The 18,946-nt window shown below is 42.0% G+C and overlaps 1 protein-coding gene across 1 annotated transcript in view; it reads right to left on the reverse strand.

Annotated features, from left to right (window-relative positions):
* Positions 1-18,946, reverse strand: part of LOC111867692 — a 123,442-nt gene that overhangs the window by 53,636 nt on the left and 50,860 nt on the right. The window lies entirely within an intron of this gene.

The following is an 18,946-nucleotide window of genomic DNA, read 5'->3' on the forward strand; positions in this document are numbered from 1 at the left end:
CTAACCGCTTGAGCTATGGCGAGGCGTTATCAGTTAAGTAACTCCGATTTATTTCTTTATTATTATGGATTGTAAAAGCCTTTAGTCGCATTTCCGTATGTCTGCTGTGAAGTTTGTCCACCCCTGAACTAAGATCAAACAGCTGGACACTGAAGAAGAGAAGTGAGATAGAAATATCCCGTGCACTCAATATTTCCGCTTCCACGGTGAACAGAACTGTGCTGGAACTGCAGAGAGACAGAGAGACAGAACAGAAGGCAAGTGCCAGTATTTCAGTACGCGTCCATGGGAGTATAAAGAGTCATTTCATGCTTTCAGGTGGAATTCTGGGTTAACCCTCTTCAGGTAGCATCTGGATTAGTTCGCGAGTCGAAACAGTAACAGCTCCCTTTTTATTTCTCTCTCCCAAACAGCAATAACGCGCGTAGCAGGCGAGAAATTACATTTCTTAACTTTAGGGCCGTCGATGTAAACTGCATTGCAATATGCTTATGGGTTGTGAGGCGGTATAGAATGAAAGAAGTTCATTGACGTTTCGGAGAAATGTGCTGCCTTCATTTTCGTGGTTGAAGAGTAAGACGAGCTAAGAAGCCTAATATGTAGTATCAGTAGTCATTCAGCGTTCCTTGGCTGCTACCACTAGGTGCATTCAAATTCCTCTTTCTTCCTGATTACCTCCTGCTGTGCTAGCCTTACTCCTATATATACATTGACTTCATCTTCATGTCTTAAGGTTTGAGCCTTGTGGCATGTTTCAGCAATTAACTCTCGAAATTATGAATCTCTCTAGAAATTTTAGAGACCTCTGGACGTGGGGCTGGCCCAGTGCAAGGCTTTTACTAACACATGAGAAGACAAAACACAGAAGAAACGAACATATGCATCCATGCCCCGAGTGGAATTCGAACCCATGATTTAAGTGTTCGAGGACGACAAACGCTTCAAAACGCATGAACACAGTGGGCAGCTACTTCGGTTAATGATGACGTATACTGGTCTATTTATTTTAGAACTGTATATAGCGATTGGTTAAGAGAGATACATCACTGTCATGTAATTTCGGGCCATGATAGGAAGGAACTGTTGATCGTTGACCAACTGCTTGGACGTTAGTCACGTAAGTCATGAAAGATAGGAGAGAGGAGACTTTGTTTCAGTGTATCTACTTTATTCTGGAAGTGGGGCAGGTAATTTGGTTTACGAATAAACATTTGGGCTCATTATTCTTGGGAGATGATTTTAAGTTTTTTGTAAATTTTATCTCTCTCCTCTCGCTCCCACTGTGGAGCACAGGGCTGATTTTTCAGTTTCATGATCATTTTTACAGACGGTAGGACTCCTTGGACGGGTGATCAGTCCGTCGCAAGGCTGCTACCTAAACACAGGACAACATAAATACAGAATAAACGCATACACACACCAAACATCCATGCTTTGTGTGGGATTCGAACCCAAGATCTCAGCTTCCGAGCGAGCGAAGGCAGCTGAGAGCTGGAATAGCTCAATAAGTGCAGCGATGGGCTACAGGGTGGATTGCCCGGGTTCGATTCGCGGCAGGGGTAAGATTTTTCTCATGTTAGTAGCGTCCAGACCGGCTCTAGGGTCCACCCATCCTACACATTGGTACGGGGGAAGCGTCCGGGGTATGAATCTGAACACTCGTCTCCATCTAGTGCTGACGTCAAGACAAATGTGAAGTGTGGAACATGGTGAAATTTCATATTTGTTTTTAAGGGTTGTGGTACAGTGTGCTTCTATCGTGACAGTGCGTGTGAAGAAGAAAGTTAGTTCCCAATCACCCGTCTGATCGGTGTCACAACCTTCAAGACTACAGCATGAGGTTACAGTGTCTTTTATTTTTTCACCGAATAATCCCTAAGTTATTATTATTATTTATTCAATTCTTACAACATTAAATTTTCAGATATTCTAACGATTATTTAACGATGCTATAACACATAGGCCTCTAATATTCCGTCTAGCTGCAAATTCCAAGATTTATTTTTATAAAATTTTTCTCTTTGGCTATACAGCTCCAATTTGGGCCTTGGCCTACCTCCATGAAACCCTCCGTTTCACTTCGGTTTACCAGATCTTAGATATTCGGTAGAACTCCTTGGGAGGGGGATCAGCTCGTCGCAAAGCCTCTACCTGTACACAAACACTAAACATCCATGCCCTGAGTGGTATTCGAACCCATGATCCAGGCTTCCGAGCGAGCGAAGATAGAGCATGCCTTAGACCGCTAGGCTACCGTGACCGGCAATGTATAAGAATAATATATAAGAATTCAGTTCGTACCTCACAGGAAACAGATCCGAACCCACGATCCCGGCTTCCGAGCGAGCGAAGACAGTTCATGCCTTAGGCCGCTCAGCTACCGTGACCGGCATTTTTATAGACTTTTACTGTGAAATTAATGGAATTCGAGAAAGACCGGGCTACTGTTGCTATTATAAGGCAGAAACCAAGACTCGAAGTACGAGCTTCTCTAGTACAAATCAGACATAATCAGCAGTGTTTGGTAGACGATACAAGACATGACGGTTTGTCTTTTGCCTCACAGATACGGATGGCTTTAACGGTACTGCATTTAGCAGTTCTTCCTTATAGAGGCAAAAAGCCGACAATATTTAACAAAGAATCGTGAACTTTTCTTCTCGTAGCAAATGCTTCTTTTGTGTCGAAGAAATGAACGACTTCATTTGAACTTTCTCTGTGTATCCCTTTAGGTTCAGATCAGGTCTCTTACATGTTCCCTAACGAAAGCACACGGCATGTCCTTGAGATGTTTAAAAAAGGTAGAAAAACGGGTATTTTTCGATTGAACCCTGTGATTCTCTGAATACAGGAACTTCCCAAAATAATTTCATCATAAAAAATAAAAACATCAAAGACAGGGGGGCATTACCTCTCTTTACTTTTCTAGGTCATTTAGTGAGAGAGAAGGAGCCGGGGTAGCGAGTCGGGCTGGACGGCCGAGAGGTCGGAGTTCGAGTGCCGGTAGGGTCAAGAATTTTCACTCCTCAATGTCGTCCAGACCGACTCTGGGATCCATCCTACCTCCACTTCAATAGGTACCGGGGGCTGTTTCCCCGGGGATTAAGCGGCAGAGGCGTGACACTGTCCACTCACCTCCAACTAGTGACGGGGTCAAGAAAATGTGGATCTATACATCCACTACCCCATACGACTTCATGGTGTAGTGCTTAATTAGTTAAGCACAGGGAGAACTTTACCTTTCATTTAATGACAGAGAAGCAAAAGAGGCATTAGATATCTCATTCGTAGTTCCATGTGCGTATATCCACAGGGACTGCCACATTTTATGAAAAATCGGCGTCCAGAATTGCCTGCTTCATCACCACCACCGTCTTCATCGCCCATTTCAATATTAGGCATAATCAGACATTTCGACCAGTTTGGATTCAGTACTTTCTGATTTTTAATCATAAATAATTTGGTTTTGTCATACTTTCAACAATCACTATTAGTAACATTATTGTGATATATAGACCCATTATTAGGCAACGCCCGAAATACGTGCATGCAACAACAGAAATGTTATTGTAAGAAATGTTTTCTATGTGGTCCGCGCCAAACTCATACTGAATTAGAAAAGGTGTTTTCTATGTGATCCGCGCCAGGGTCAGTGCTGGGTAACGGGCCAACAAACACATTCTGACATGTGACACCGTTTTCCGTGAGGTGAAGCACGGGTCTATATAACGACAGGCTAAAAATAATTGGGAGCTGAGTTCAGTTCAGTAGTTGACTTGAGTTGAGTGGTCAGCTGTGGACTGTTAAGCAGCGGACAACGGAAGCTGAAGAATCTCGATTGCCAAGTTTAGAAACCAGGAAACGACTAGTAAAAAATGTTCAGAGGAATAGCCATTGTTGAGACCTGTTACCAAGCAACGACTAGTGAAAGCAAAATTAGAAGATTTAGTGTGGAAATCAGCAGTAGTGTAATAGTTATTTGTAGTTAAGACATGTCAGTGTTCAATCTATTCGTAAATCCAGATCCCGTCCATAGTCAGTAATACACGTGACAGTATTAAGAACATAATAGGAGCGCTCGGAGGAAGAACACCCCGGGCGAAGGGAGGAGAAGGTGAGACGTCACAAGCAGAGATCCCGGAAAGGAAAAACAGGCGATACACCTATAGGCTATTCGGGACGAGCATCCTTAAGGAGAGAACAATATAATATGTGTTCCCATTGTTAGGCAACGGCTCGATAAGCAAATTACCGCGAAGACAAATTCTTATTAAAAAGTTCGTTGCTAGGTTACGCAACAATTCTGACCACAGAAGACCACCACTATATCGACCGAGCGATCGGCCCTTGTCGGCGAATTTAGTGCCAACTTTAGCGGATAGAAGGTGTCGCGTGGTCAGCGCAACGAATCCCAACGGCCGTTAATTTCGGTTTTCTAGACCGGAGCCGATATTTCTCTGAAATAGCTCCTCAATTATCCTCCCGAGGCTGAGTTCACACCGTTCCAGACCCAATATTTCTCAGAAAATCTGGTAGCGCCAGGAATCAAACCCACACCTCTGGATCTGTATCCAGGAACTGTGGCCATTAGACCACAGAGGCCGTCTTGTTAAATACACCATGAATAAATAAATAAATGAAGCAGTGGGCTTATAGGAAACCTAACAAAATATACATATAACACCATGATTATATAGCAGGTGAGGTTTATAATATCTTCGCTATTTGACTTATTTACTTATTTCTGAGAGGATTCTGGATTTAACCATCTCAGTAAATACGTCAAGAGCACACCGCACATGTGAGACAAGAGTAACAGCACTTCTTAAAAGGATACAGACTCAAGAGAAAAGAAACTCAGTGAGTAGCTCACGGCGTGTCTCTAGAAGTATGGCCGGGAGGGAGGGGGCTTAAAAGAGGGTGGTGGGTGCAAAAAAAAAATGAAAAAGAAAATTCAACCAGAAAGGAACTCAGCATTAGGGAATGTCAAGCTAAAAGCCAGTGCTCATCAGAGCGTTATCTGATGTCAGGGGTGCCAACCGCAACTCTGTTTAACTACTCTCTAGGCTACAAAATCAAATTCTCCGAAATAAAGACAATGTATGAGCGGCATTCAGTAAATATGTCACAGACGGAAGTAAAATATCTGTTATGTACGTAAGAAGTCTCTTATATGTATCATTACGTTACAACACAATCCAGTTGCATGAGTCTACGTAGCAGAGACGCATGCGCATGTTCACATGCTGGTTTCAATAGTCAAAATGGCGATGCTTGATGTGCATACTACCGAAGAGCAGTGTTCTCTTCTGCGTTTCTTGTGCGTAAAAGGACTCAATGCAAAGGATATTCATAAAGAAATGCTTACTGTTTTCGATGGGAAGTGTCTGTAGCGTAAAGCGGTTCACAACTGGGCCCAGAAATTGTCTCAAGGACGTTCCGAAGTCGCAGGTGGTGTCCGATCAAGTGCGAAATGACTCAGATAACAGTCAAAAGACCTCTATACTGAGGGTTTCGACGCAATGTTAAAGCGATGGGACAAGAGTATCAATGCTGGAGGAGGATATGTCGACAAATAAATGTTTTTTTCCAAGTCCGAGTATCACATGTTTTACCTTTTATATCCCTGTGTGACCTATTTACTGACTCTCCCTCGTACCTTAACTCTATTTCAATGTATCATTTCTTTTATAATACCCTCTATGGAATGGTAATATATATTTATATATCACAAAGCACTCCATACTTCTTATTAATTCTAGGGTTTTCTTGGTGGCGCTCCCTTAAAGGAGATACATACCAACGAATGATACTTTGAATATGGGAGCTGAATTCATAACGGTGTGGAACGAAGAGGTCTTGACACACTGTACCAGCATTTGCTTGTATCTAACTTCGGCGCCGAGAATCGAACCTCCAACCCTCTGAACACGATACAGTTTCGAAGCTCGATAGAGACAGCATTCAAGCATGTGCTTCCGTAACACCTTATCCATTTTTGAACTTAGCTGCATGATGGGAGCTCCGTAAAACCTATGATTTACTTGCCTATTAAAGAAATGTCTCGCCTTTTACAGAAACCGACGGCTCATGGTTATACTGAAAAGCCTCCTCGACTAGGTACTTCAGCGAGGCAACTTAATCCACTCAACTACGCAACTTATTTCTTTCCTGCCTCTTCTTTATCGTCATGCTCCCATCTATGTTTAGGTCTTCGAAACTGTCTTTACTGTTAACGTTTTTTTTTAGTGGAATTGTATCTGAATTTCTCTCATCATATGCGTACTGCATGTCTCACTCATCCCATTCCCTTGTTTTTATTGCTCAGTGGCGGGTTCTTGTGAACAAATTTTTTCCGTAAAATTTTGGGAAATTCTTAAGTAACTGAATGACTTGTGGTTTCACAAGGAGGATTCAGCTACAAAAATCCAGTCAGTTAGTAGGCCTAATACAATTTTACATGCTCATGAAATGTTTTAATGTGAACATTCGTAAAATGGAAAGAGAACATAAATGTTGTATAAATATAAATATTCAGTACAGAATAGCTCTTAATGATGACGTAACTGTATACGTCATGATGATGATGGTAGTAAATCAGTCCTTCCAACAGAAAATCCAGTACTCTTTGATTACAACAGTATACGTAAATGTTGCGTATTTGATAGTGTTATGAACACCAAAAAAGTGTTCTAGAATTGTTCTGATTGGTCAATAGACAGCGGTGCAGAAGATCACTCTTCTACCACACCCATGAAGGGTCTAAGTAAAATAACGTAAATCTCTGTTACGATACTCGGCTAAAGGCCAAAAGCATTACCGAGGATCTGGTCGCTCACAGAGGGGATACAACCTACCCCGTCTACTAACACAGCTAGAAGGATTAGTATGAGCGCTGTCAAAGCCCAGTTTTTGTCAGGCCTAGGATCTTGGACTAGTTCCATCAAATTCCAATCCCCACAAGCAGCAATTCTTTTTCTAAAAAAAGCGTTTGCCGATATCCCCACACTCGGTGTTAGCCAAGAAACAGAATCAGAGAACTCAGAATATTTGTTATTCACGTGACGTATGCTTGAAATGCCCCTATGAATGTGCGATTTTTGGCAAGTTTGTGTACCAGCTGAATGTGCACTGTGCACAGCGCACATTAATGCTCTCATTTCTGTTCCGTCTGCAAAGTGGTAAACTAAGGTAAAGTTGCCCCTGTGCTTAACTAATTAGGCACTACGCCATGAAGACGTATTGGAGAGTGGATGTATAGGGCCACGTTTTCTTAACCCCGGCACTAGATGTAGGTGAGCCGTCAGCTTCACGACTCGGCCGCTTTAGTCTGGGAAAGAACCCCCGGTACCCAGTGGATATGAGGTTGGGCGGACAGCTGAGCCGGTCTGGACGATATGGAGAAGAGAAAATTCTTGATCGGGACTCGAAATCCGAACCCTCGGTCGTCCAGCCCGTAGCCAGTCGCTATACCGACTACGCTATCCCGGCGACTGGCTGGACGACAGAGGGTTCGGATTTCGAGTCCCGATATGGTCAAGAATTTTCTCTTCTCCATGTCGTCCAGACCGGTTCTGCTGTCCACCCAGCCTCATATCCACTGGGTACTGTGGGCTCTTTCCCCGTGAAGCTGGCCAATTTATACATCCACTCCACCATACACTATACGTCTTCAAAGTGGACGTTTTCTAAAATCTTTCTTTACGAAAATTATACATGCATTTTCTTCAAAGTTGTGGCCTTCTAAAGTTCTCTGTCTAAGAATAAAAAGTTTCTAGTATATATCGCGAAGTCTCTCAGTATCTAACATTTGAACTGCGACTTTTTTTTTCTCAGTTTTCATTGCGGTATAATAGCCCATAATACCATAGTCTAATTCTTCAACCTATATGAAAATCTCGATTCTCCTCCCTAATGAATATATTCATTGCATGGAAAAATGTTTTTAACAATTACCGAGGTTTGAATCAGGGTAATCGCGAATATATTCTCACTTAAAATCATGGAGAACTACGAAGTAGGATAACGTTCTCCTTGTATTTAATTAATTAAAGCATAAGCATGATGACGGATGGAACATGTGACCAGTTACGTCAAGGATATTGAAACTTTGGGTTACACAAAGGACAGGAATTCCTTTACCTTGTGAGCGACTATCAGTTTCTCAACAATGACTCTGCTCCGTGAAGTTAAGTTATTTGTATGGGTTCTAGTAACAGAATTTGGAACTCGCAGGGAAACGAAGCAAGGCTCAGATGGATTAGCGTCCTTCTACTCAAGGATACACTCCAGTGTAGTGATGATGACGCAATAGGAGATAAAACGCTGAGCCGATGGAACTGGAAAGAAGAACCGACACAGGAGGAAATGTTCAAGATCTACTTCCAGCTTTACTACACAGTATTCCTCGCGTAACGGAAATGACTCCGCCGAGAGCGTCCGGCTCCTTCTGCAGCCCTCGAAAGATCTTCTTCAATCTTGAGTAGTGCTCCTAGAGCATCACCCACTCACTGAATTTTGTATTTCAGTGGTAATCGCTTCCCTCTCCCGCACACGACAGAGGTCAATATCCGGGACATGTAACTTAACCGAAGGTTTCCTTCCTGAGTTCAACCTTCTGGGCAACAGCAACATGTAACGTCCCACGCAATCCGAACCACGTTGTTACAAGGCCGCGCCATAGCTCAAGCGGTTAGTCGCTGGTTTCCCACCGCGGAGTCCCGGGTTCGATCCAAGGTCTGATCAAGTGGGATTTGTGGTGGACAAATTGGAGCTGGGGCGGTTTTTCTCCGAGTACTTCGGTTTCCCCTGCCAATCTTCATTCCACCAATTGCTCCACAATCACCCTCACCTATCATCTGGGGCTGGTACAATAGCCCAGTTAGTGGCCGCAGTACAAGGGACTTAGTCCCACCCCACCCCAAGAAACTAACTGAACTACTACATCTACAAGGTAAAAGAAATATTGCCTCTGTGTTTAATGAATTAAACGTTACATCATGGAGACTAAGGGGAATGGAGGTATAACTCGACGCATTCTTAGCCTTGACACTAGGTGCAGGTGAATGTCCAGGATCCTACCTTAAAGTAAAGAGCCCCTGGTACCCATTGGACAGGAGGCTGAGTGTTCCTCGAAGAACGTCTGAACGCCGAGGGGTACTAATCACTGTGCTCAGCCTACCGCAAGAAGGGTAAGTTGATTTAATGATGATACTCGATCTAACTCCGTGAAGATCAGTCCTCCTTGAGAAGCTAGCAGTTTCTAGGCCGATTAAGGAATTCCTTGTCACATATAGGTAGGGGAAAGATAAGGCTGTTCTTATACTTAACTAATTAAGCATTTCTTCATGAAGACGTATTGGGGAATTGATGTATAGCTCCACGTATTCTTGACCTCGGAAATGTTTGCGGGTGAGTGGTCACGTTCACATCAGGGCAGTTTTAACCTCGGGGAAAGGGCACCCGATACCAATTTCATAGAAGTTTGAGTGGGCTCCGGAATGAGCCTGGCGACGTGGAGACAAGGAAAATATTTCCTCTACCGGGACTCGAACTCTGATTCCTCGGCCCTCCAGATCATAGCCACTCGCTATAGAACTCCTAATGATTATTACTACGTTCAGAACAGCCCACCACTGGATTTCATCTTGAGCCAGATAAATCCAGAATTATATCTGCTAGGATTAACGCCGTACATTCCGTTGAATGCCAACCGACGTTTCGGAGAAACATGTCGCCTCCAACTTTAGCGTCGAAGAATAACCTAAGAAACCAGCATGAAGCAGGTAGCAAGCAGACTGAAGACAGAGCTCTTCATAACCAACTCTAAAATCTTGAGTCAGATAAATCCCATGATACATTCAAAGACAAGTTTTTAAGAGCCGTTTTTAATAATGTCATGTGTAAGGGTGACTATAGAAGGGGTTCTAGATTGGAGACTGGATTTATTGACCACATACAGGTCGTAACTACAACTAATTTTGACAGTATTGCTGATTTCCACCACGCAATTCACTACCCACTGAGTCTTCTCATTGCATTTCCACTAGTCTTTACTTGCTAACAGCTCTCCGCAATGGCTATTCCTCTGCAATGTCTTCACTGGACGTTTCCTGGTAACTGATTTTAACAGTGGTGATTCTTCAGTTTCACGCGCTCAAGCCCTCTCTTCACAGACTCACGTACAGAACTGACTTGGTCGCCCTAATTGTCTCACTTATAAAACTCCACGGCACTGACCGAGTAGTAAACCCCGTTCCCAACAGTAACTCTATTGCTGCGGGAACGTCTTTACCGAGCGGTTGCCTAGAAATGTCTCTCGTGTATTCGCCTATCTAGCGGTCGTTGCACAGCAACGTTTCTGTACATAATCCGTACCCTTCCGTTGGCCCGTCCTTTCTAGATTATTTGCCCCTGCCTTGTCCCTGATGACAGCGTCTCTTGCGCTGTGCACGGCGGGTCATCCTTCTGCAGGCGGCGGCCAACTTGTTTGGGGAAAGACCATCGCCCTGGGTCCCTTTCTTCGGCTTTCGGCGGGGCCCAGGGCTAGATGCCAGTCGCCATGTCGCTTCTTTAGTGCTCCAAGGGTTTCACTGCGGCCTCTTCTTTAAGGACCACCTCACACTCCGACTCAGGCGCTATTTCCTTTGGATTTTCCTCCTGTTTCTCCGGATAGGTCCTCGTCTCTCCCTGATCGGCTCCCATTGTGATGGGCTTTCATCTTTGTCATCATTTCCTCGTGATGAGAGTCCATCTTTCTTCAATGACCATTAGGATTTGCGTTACTCGCTTCAGTCTTGTAGTATGTGATATAACTACTTACTGCGGTCTCCAACCCAACCACTTGACACAAACTGTTACGTGTAGGGGCGACTACTGACGGTGTTTTCGATTTAATAAGCATTTATCGAACACTTACAGATTGTAACTACAAATAACTACAACACTACCGCTGATTTTCACACTCTAAAAATCGGCACACGCTCAGCCTTCTCCAACCTGAAGTATCTTCAATAGACGTTTCCTGGTGACATCACATCCCAAGCAACTCCTTTCCTTCACATTCTCCTACCAAATTTGAGTAAGCATTACTCATCCCTCCCACAAAGATTCTTCCAGCTGTATATGTTATTTAAACTCCGTAGCATGTAGTCCGCAAGCGAACTATACTGACCGAGCGACCGCCGATTGTCGGCGAAGTTAGTGCCAACTTTAGCGGATAGAGGGTGTCACGTGGTCAGCGCCACGGATCCCCAAGGCCATTAATCTCGGTTTTCTACACCTAAGCCGCTATTTCCTTGAAATAGCTCCTCAGTTATCCTCACTAGGCTGAGTGGACACCGTTCCAGACCAACTACTTCTCAGAAAACGTGGTAGAGCCAGGAATCAAACCCGGGACCTCTGGATCTGAAGCCAGTAACACTAACCACTAGACCACAGAGGCTATATCTAACGGGAGGAAGTACGGAGGATTCTGAATAAATGTGTCATTGTTTATTTAAGATATCAGGTGCATCCTAATAACTACTTGGAGGGTCTGAGGAAATCCACCTTAGGGTCAAGAACATGCAGAACATGGAGCTGGTCTATTAATCGCTACGCGCATTCTTTGTTTTATGATCTGGTACCAAGGTATTCTTCGGCTGACGTCATTTCCAGAGTTCCGAAAGATAAGAAGAAGGCCAAGAGAGGTTTGGGAGACTAACATCATAATGATAACAAAATGACTCTGAACGGAACTCACTCAGGATTTGTTTTTTTTTTGATAACAATCTTGAACATTTGGGACCCAAAGCTCGTTGGCTAGTTGTAGCCCTGCATACCTCAGGTCATTCTGCTATACAACTTGAGGCACTGGGAGCTGAGCCTTGCGTGCACACAATAACACTGCTGAATCGTCACTTGACGTAAACCTACACACAGTCTGGCTCAATGCAACACTTGGCTTAGAGCGGATTCTGTATTAACGGCTATTAATATCTCAGCATGCAGCCACATCAGTTGATGTCCTGTCTGGTTATTGTTATTCATGAACAAGCCATTGACAACTCAAGACTACATATGCGTGTATGAGACATAGCAGTGTAGGGGCCAATACTTTCCAGGCTAAGTGCAGGAACCAGTGCTATAACCACATGTAGAATATTGACATTCTTGGTGAGTTATATTTTACTTTAATTCTGTAGTTCTGTATATCTTTAAATAATTCGTTCTTCTCTTCTCTCCGCTCCCCTCCCCCCTGCGCTTCTCTTCTCTTCTCTCCGCTCCCCTTCTCTTCTCCCACCCCAGCGTCACTTTGTCCACCACAAATCCCACTTGACCAGACTCGGGATCGAACCCGGGCCACTGCGGTGGGAAGCCAGCGACTAACCGCTTGAGACATTGCGCGGCCTAATGCTGAACTAAGTCCATATATAATATTCCTTTACTGAAACTTTTAACATGAAACTTAAAAAAATTGTGATATTAGGACCACTTTTAAAGATATCTGATTCTCAGTACAAAGTTACTACACCAGTATAATTGTACAACCTATTCCGGAGGCGCTTATGATATTTCCATAACCAAAAATTATGTGATGTGAGAGGAAGACAGAGACCTAACACCAAGAACGTTCCTCTGTAAAACCGAGACGCTAAGAAAACAGCTTAAGACGGAGCGCCGAAGGCCAGAGCTTACTGTTCTCTTCTATACGTAAACAGGAATGTAAGATCATGCGGCACACTGATCAATAGCGTCTCCTACAGGCTACTCAAGAGGACATGGCTCGAGAACTGAACAAATATTACACTGGAAAATCTGCTTTCACGAAAATGACACTTTTCTTTATGTCTAGGGAGCAGATCCGTCCAGCAGAAGCTGTAGATGTGGGCCCACACTGCCTTCATAAACACGATTGTTCATGTGTGGCCACATACGCAAATTAAGGGAGCTGAAGTCTGGTGATCGCGGTGGCCAAGTCCGCGGACTCTTACGGCGAACTGATTAATCACGATAATCCAGATTCTATGTTGAGAGAAGCTACAGATGGACATTTTGAACATTTTGTGCAACCATCAGCGTCCAGGTTATGTAAAATGATGTTCAACAATTACATACCCTTTGTTTTAACAATAAACGTACTTGTTTTTATTTTAAGTTGATTATTAATGATGTTGTCAGTATAGCGACCATTTAGTCATTTTAATTTCCCCTACCCATCATTTTATAGACATTAGATTTGTCGCCATGTTGATACAAACTTATGTAATCATAATTACCTCATTAATAATTTCTTGAATTCATAATAAGAAGTTGCGAAGCACCTTGTGTGTTCCTGCTTTAATATACTAACACTTTCCCTTGTGTTTCATATTGTTCTCACAAAAAACGGAGTTTGTAATAATTATAAGAAGACGTAATGTGTTTCCTGAGACGTAAGAAATTAATTTCTATATTATTGAGAAGATAATGAGTCATTGAGGGTTAACAGTTTAAGAACTAATGGTGTAACAGATTTTATATTAAACTTTTTTAATTTTCAATAAACTTCCCATTTTCTCTATCATCACACCCTTCTGTTTGAAACGACTGTTATATTTAAATTGCCGTCATTTTTAGACACTTTAAGAGTTTCATCCTATCTCTACGAATTGTTGCCACAGTGCAACGATTGAAGCCTAAAGACACTAGTAAGGCTTCAAATTGTTCAACGATGTTTACAATTCTGATTACAGTAATTCCTGCCGCAAACGTACGTTTTTTCGCTTTTCACCAGCACCGCTATCACCTATGAGAACATGAACTGTATCTTTTAATAAAAACACAATAAATATCCAGATATGAGTAAACACAGATATCAAGCACTCAAGATGACGACAGTGTTTCTGAGCGTGGACTACTCTTATCGTACGAGTGAACATCGACCAAAAATAAGCACAGGAAAGCAGATTCGAAGGGCTGAAAACCCCAAGAACATCGAATGTCTGGTGTACGATATTGGATGTTGATTTTGAGGTATCAACATATTACTGTCGTTAGTCTCGACTTAAGTCGAAACATCGTAAGCTGGGAACAGTCTATATTATTTCTTTCGTATTCTGGATTAATTTCCGTAGAATTTAAAGTCATTGGAGACTGGTGTTCCCTTCCAGGCAGGGATAGTTATTTCTCACTTCAACAAAAAATCCATAAATATTCTGCTGTCAACATGGCCCCATAACGAATGAACGAATTTAGACCTATTTTCCCGGAGCCCGAATGCCCACTCAATCACTTGCATCGAAGACCGAGATTCAGGCTCTGTGGTGCTTTACCTAGCTCTACCTTAAATACTTTCAAAACATGGTTTTAAAACACATGTTTTTGAATTTCAGCATTTATGAATTTAAGAAACTCTCATTTAACTCTGTGTATTTAGACTGCTCAAAATATAAGTTGCGTTGCAATTAAAATAGAGAATTTAACAGCAGAAGAATTCAATACTAACGTGGGCTTGTGGTTAGGCTGTTGCAATCCACTCGCAGTACGAGTACCTAATGTGTAAAACAGCAGAAAGCGGTAAAACCAAAAGGATTAAAGGCCGCGCCATAGCTCAAGCGGTTAGTCGCTGGCTTCCCACACCGGCGGCCCGGGTTCCATCCTGGGTCTGGTCAAGTGGGATTTGTGGTGGACAAAGTGGCGCTGGGGCAGGTTTTCTCCGAGTACTTCGGTTTCCCCTGCCAATCTTCATTCAACCAAATTGTCCATCATCATAATCACCTTGGGCAAGCTATAATAGGCCAGTCAGTGGCCGCCGTGCCGAGTGGACCAAGTTGGACTCCACCCCCCCCCAAGCGAATTAAAAAAAAAAAGAAACAAGGGCTGGATAAAATAAAGAAACGTGGATGATTCTTTAAGCAGAAGATGAAATATACACAGCAGATATAGGGAACGATTAATGAAGATCCTCCCGGGTTTTCTGATCCTACCTAAATATATAACACGAAAATAGTAACGCTCAAGACAAAAGTTATGTTTTCGAAGAAAATAATGCCAGAGGACTCAAATTAAAAGGGAAACAACTGGACAATTATAGTTCCACGTACTTTCATTGCCGACTGAAACGAAGGGACTGAACAGTTTTTATTAAATTATAATACAAGAAGTGAAACATTAAACATGAATTTTGTAAACAGATGAGATAAAATGATTCATTTCAAATTGTGTTTAGTATACCCGAACTATAGCCGATCACAGTGACCNTGGGTTACAATCCCATTCAAACCTTGAATGTTTGTGTATGAGTTTATTCTGTCTGTGTGTATGTAGCGGCCTTGCGACGGGCCGATCCCCCGTCCAAGGAGTCCTAACGACTGAGAATAGGATTAAGATACCGAAAAAGCGGCCAAGGTCCAACAAAAGGACTGCAGAGCCATGGCTAATTAGATATATAGAGTGTCAGGACGAAAGGTACCAAAAATAAAATCATTATATCTCAGAAGGAATTTATTATACACATTAAAGGGTTACACCACTATAAAGGGAAACTATCAAAGTTTTTTTATATAACTTTCTCCATAAATTTAAATGTGGTTTCTCTTGGTGGCACGACAAATATCCAGGCTTGAAGCATGTCTGGTGTTACCGTAGCCACAGCGTCCCTTATGCTGGCTTTCAGGTGTTGAAGCTCGTTGATCTTAACCTGGTAGAAACCCCATAAAAATCCACTGACGTTACATCTGGCGACCTAGGAGGCCAAGCAATTGGTTCATCTCTGCCGATGTATCTCCTAGCCATCTCTCTGTCCAGATGATTCCTAACATGGTGGCAGAAATGTGGCGGCGCATGCGCGTAAGCCAGACATGGGAAAAAAATCTTTCAGCGTTTTCCCCTCCGATGACATAAAACGGATACGTGTATGACAGTTTCCGAGATATACATTTTTTATTTTGGATATCTTTGATCAGGACACTCTGTATAGATATACAGACAGACAACACCGCTACTGTCTGACAGTGAATGGCAGGTAGTAGGCAAAGTGGAGGAACAAAATACTGACGAGGCACCGGCTACGCTCCTCAGATCATTAGTTGAGTAACATCAAGAGGCCATGTCCGAAAAGAAAATCGACAGAAACCTGGGGACGAGAGTATGATAAACGTAACTGGGAAGTACGGTCAAAAAGGGAAAGAATACGTTCAAAGGTTGCCAGCAGATCGTCTAGACACAGCAGCCCTAAAGTACAGACGCAGAGGACAAAGAGACCCTCAGAAGTCCTATGGTAAAATGGAAGGATTGATAACGGTGCGCGCGGGGGAAATAGCATCCAAACCTTGTAAGAAATAAAAAAGAAATAAAGAAAATACATTTACAGTTATAATTCAAAGATTTCAAAACAAGTGCAGTAGACCCTCGCTAATCCGGATCGAAATATGCAAATTTAAGTTCACATTTGAGTATATATACTTTAAAAGACGTATGGAATTTGGGAGGACGAAGGATTACATCAAGAAGAATTTCAGACTGTGTTAAGGGCAGCTGGAGAGACTCAAACCACGACAAAAAAATGCAAGATTGGCTTGAGCTGGATGGAGACTCAGGATTTCAGCTTCTTTTCTTTCACATTTTTTAAATAAATGTTTTACAGCAATATTTTTATATCTGGTTCATCACCACTGTCTGTAATATTACATTTACCAATTACTTGTTTTCTAAGTTGTTTGTCTTTTACGAATATACTTTGCTTCTAATTTAATTTTCGTGTTCCGTCTACTAAACTCTAGCAATGTATACCAATTCAACTGTTTATTAAAATTCACTACATGTTTTGACTATCCAACTGGACATCAAGTGATATAATACGTACCTAGAAGTGCTTTTGAATTGAAGTTTCACACATTTGTACGTATTGTATCACCTGATGATGTCCAGTTGGATGGTCGAAGCATGTAGTGACTATTAATAAACAGTTCAATTGCTATATACATTATTACAGTTGCGTAGATGGAACACGAACAATTAGATTAGTTGATTGCGCAAAAGGATACAATTTATAGAGATCTTTTTTTTTTCTTAAATCTAGATTATGGCTGAATCCAGATGACTTCGCTCAATTAATCTGGATTATCGAGGGTTTACTGTAGTTTGAAATTTAATTACATGATAACTACGAGTGTTGTCCTAAAATGAAACTTTTTACAGTCGTATCGTATGAGGTATCACAGCCAACAATGTAGCTAAAGTAACATGAAATGAAGGACGTTTCACAGCCAACAGTGTAGCTAAAGTAACACGAAATGTAGGATGTTTCACAGCCAACAGTGTAGCTAAAGTAACATGAAATGAAGGATGTTTCACAGCCAACAGTGTAGCTAAAGTAACATGAAATGAAGGATGTTTCACAGCCAACAGTGTAGCTAAAGTAACATGAAATGAAGGATGTTTCACAGCCAACAGTGTAGCTAAAGTAACATGAAATGAAGGATGTTTCACAGCCAACAGTGTAGCTAAAGTAACATGAAATGAAGGATGTTTCACAGCCAACAGTGTAGCTAAAGTAACATGAAATGAAGGATGTTTCACAGCCAACAGTGTAGCTAAAGTAACATGAAATGAAGGATGTTTCACAGCCAACAGTGTAGCTAAAGTAACATGAAATGAAGGATGTTTCACAGCCAACAGTGTAGCTAAAGTAACATGAAATGAAGGATGTTTCACAGCCAACAGTGTAGCTAAAGTAACATGAAATGAAGGATGTTTCACAGCCAACAGTGTAGCTAAAGTAACATGAAATGAAGGATGTTTCACAGCCAACAGTGTAGCTAAAGTAACATGAAATGAAGGATGTTTCACAGCCAACAGTGTAGCTAAAGTAACATGAAATGAAGGATGTTTCACAGCCAACAGTGTAGCTAAAGTAACATGAAATGAAGGATGTTTCACAGCCAACAGTGTAGCTAAAGTAACATGAAATGAAGGATGTTTCACAGCCAACAGTGTAGCTAAAGTAACATGAAATGAAGGATGTTTCACAGCCAACAGTGTAGCTAAAGTAACATGAAATGAAGGATGTTTCACAGCCAACAGTGTAGCTAAAGTAACATGAAATGAAGGATGTTTCACAGCCAACAGTGTAGCTAAAGTAACATGAAATGAAGGATGTTTCACAGCCAACAGTGTAGCTAAAGTAACATGAAATGAAGGATGTTTCACAGCCAACAGTGTAGCTAAAGTAACATGAAATGAAGGTTGTTTCAGAGCCAACAGTATAGCTAAAGTAACATGAAATGGAGGATGTTTCACAGCCAACAGTGTAGTTAACATCAGCAGGAACTGGAAGTGTCTCAGTCTCAAAATATGTCAGTGTGTTAAACATAACATGAATACTATAAATAGGGAATTACCATATAGAACCTGTTATTTCTTCATAATTCGTCGGTTAGAACTTATTTTACAATGGTGTAGTGAATCTATCTGCCAAGGATGATGGAATCAGAACACACTGAGTTTTGAAGAAAGCAGTCTTCTGGGATTTGGCACCGTGTATATGTGGTGTTAACCGACGTTTCGGAGGAACGTATCGCCCCCATCTTCAGGGTTGAAGAAAAAGTATAAGTAAATCTGCAAGCGACAACACCGTGAGACACGGTAAGTCTGCCTTACCGTGTCTCACGGTGTTGTCGCTTGCAGATTTACTTATACTTTTTCTTCAACCCTGAAGATGGGGGCGATACGTTCCTCCGAAACGTCGGTTAACACCACATATACACGGTGCCAAATCCCAGAAGACTGCTTTCTTCATAGTCACCACCGTGAAAGCCTCAAATCTTACACTGAGTTTTGTAGAATGAATTAAAATTGTACCTCGTGAAGGATCGTAATTCACAATTAAATTTTGTCACAATCACCAACTGCTCCATATTTATTAAACATCCTATCACTGACGCTATATTGTGTCAATACTGAAAGCGCTCTTAAGTAACAAAAT

The sequence above is a fragment of the Cryptotermes secundus genome, unplaced genomic scaffold, assembly GCF_002891405.2.
Source record: "Cryptotermes secundus unplaced genomic scaffold, Csec_1.0 scaffold1076, whole genome shotgun sequence".
Taxonomy (NCBI): Eukaryota; Metazoa; Arthropoda; class Insecta; order Blattodea; family Kalotermitidae; genus Cryptotermes; species Cryptotermes secundus.